At 44.5% G+C, this 2,018-nt stretch overlaps 1 long non-coding RNA gene across 1 annotated transcript; it reads left to right on the forward strand.

Moving 5' to 3' along the window:
- The first annotated feature begins 438 nt into the window (after positions 1 to 438).
- LOC122496071 lies at positions 439 to 1,754 on the forward strand. The gene is made up of 2 exons (XR_006300670.1): positions 439 to 1,349; positions 1,514 to 1,754. It is a non-coding gene; the product is annotated as an uncharacterized LOC122496071 (long non-coding RNA).
- Positions 1,755 to 2,018: the final 264 nt, after the last annotated feature.

Here is a 2,018-nt window from a genome sequence, read left to right on the forward strand (position 1 = left end):
TGAAGGAGGTGAGAGAGGTAGGTGTGCAGATATGTGGGGGAAGTGCAAAGGCCCTGGGGTAGGAGTGTGCCTGGTGTGTTACAGGTATGTGAGGCAGACATAAAAACAGATTTATGATAAAATGTACTTGTAGTAAAAAAGCACCCCTAAGAGAAGAGTGTTTAGAGTTTAATTTGTGTAACTAACCCATAAAAAGTACTTTTGCCTTAAGGGTCTCAAATACATTTATAAACAGTGACTACTTAACAAATATGATAATAAGGTAGACGTGTCTATGATGTCCATTTTATGCATAGGAAGGGAGAAGATAAAGAAGAAAAAAATGTTAAGCAATTTGAATAAAAGCACGAGCATGGAAGCTATTTTGCCTGCGTTAAAAGTCACAACTTTGTACAGGGCAAGTTCTTTAACTTCTCTTTGCCTTGGTTTCCTACTTTAAACTGGAGATAATAATAATACTTCTGTCACAGGATGGTTATGGATATTGAGTAAGACAATACATGTGCCTCTGAAACTTTAATGTGCATACAAATCTCTTTAAAGTGCAGATTCTGGGGTGCCCCCTGCGGTTCTGCTTGTCTAACAAGCTCCCAGTGGTGCTGGAGATGCTGGCCCACAGACCACATCTTTTATATTGAGGTTGTAAAGCACTGAGAACAATGCCTGGCATACGGTAGGCACTAAATAAATTTGGCTATTATGTTTGCACACCGTTGAGCTGGCAGGGAAAAGATGAAACCAACAGTTTTCCCTCCTTTTCTATCAGATGTTTCCTGACAATACTTGCATCTTGAATAGAATCCAATAGGATGCCGAGCTCAAGTGACGAATGTAGATATGGATGAAACGGGCTTCATTTTCTCAATCTGACAAGGGCAGCCCTCGGGTGTCTCTTTGGATTTATAGTTTTAGGCTGTGTCAAAGGACTCTGAACAGTAGGCATTCATTTACTGGATGAAAAAAAAATGTCCAGACTGTCTCAATAAACATCCTTCTAGGAATTAACAGTGCTGCTGCAGTTTGGTTTTATTTTAATACCGTGGCATGGTTGCCGAATCATCATTTCAAGAATGTGGCAATTGTGTTCTAAAATCTAAAGTACGTTGTTTTAGTCTCAGAGCGTTAGATTCTAATGCCCTGCAGACTAGCTCGACTACTTCAGGCTACCTGTGCCCTTCGGCCCAGACTTTACGTGCTAACAGTGCCCTCTACTGCTCAGGAGCAGATCTTTGCTCCTAAATCCGACCAAGAAAACTGGACTCGCTTACCACACGGAAGCGGTTGGCGTCTGCCTTTAAACGAGAGAGGGTGGCAGTGCAGCAGCTGTCCACGCCGCGAAGAGCTGGTCGGTAGGTCGGCTGCTGAGCAGACCACCGGGCACCCACGGAGGGGAGAGAAGAGCGGGCTTCAATTTGTTGCCAGACCCCTTTCGTGCCCTCACGAGCACCAATCTGCTCTATTAACCTCCCTTTTTTCCCACACTAACCTGATCCTCCTCCGCCTCCTCCTTAAGGTTAGCTGTACTGTCTTCCACCCGCCAAACCATGATGCTCTTCTGGAGAAATATACGGGGACACAAACCAGTCGCCAGGTGAAAGGCACTGCCTGCCGAGCAGAACAGCTCTTCCTTCACTGTGATTGGAGCCTTTCATTTGTAGCACCGTCTCAGCTTTCTTCCCATGCCTTTGAGTACACACAGCTGTGTAACTGTCACCATAATCTTTTTCCAAATTAAATTTAATTTAATTATTTTACTTCATTTCTTTTATTTTATGCAAGAGAGCGCATGCGAGCAGAGGAGATGGGCAGAGGGAGAGAGGGAGAGAGAATCATAAGCAGGCTTCACACTCAGAGTCCGAAGGGGGTGGGGGGACTCGATCCCACCACCCTGGCACCACGACCTGAGCTGAAATCAAGAGTCAGAGACTCAACCCACTAAGTCACCCAGGCACTCCTGTTACCATAATCTAATCTTGGAACATTTTCATCATCTCAAAAAGAAAGTCCTTACCCATTAC

The sequence above is a fragment of the Prionailurus bengalensis genome, chromosome F2 (assembly GCF_016509475.1).
Source record: "Prionailurus bengalensis isolate Pbe53 chromosome F2, Fcat_Pben_1.1_paternal_pri, whole genome shotgun sequence".
NCBI lineage: Eukaryota > Metazoa > Chordata > Mammalia > Carnivora > Felidae > Prionailurus > Prionailurus bengalensis.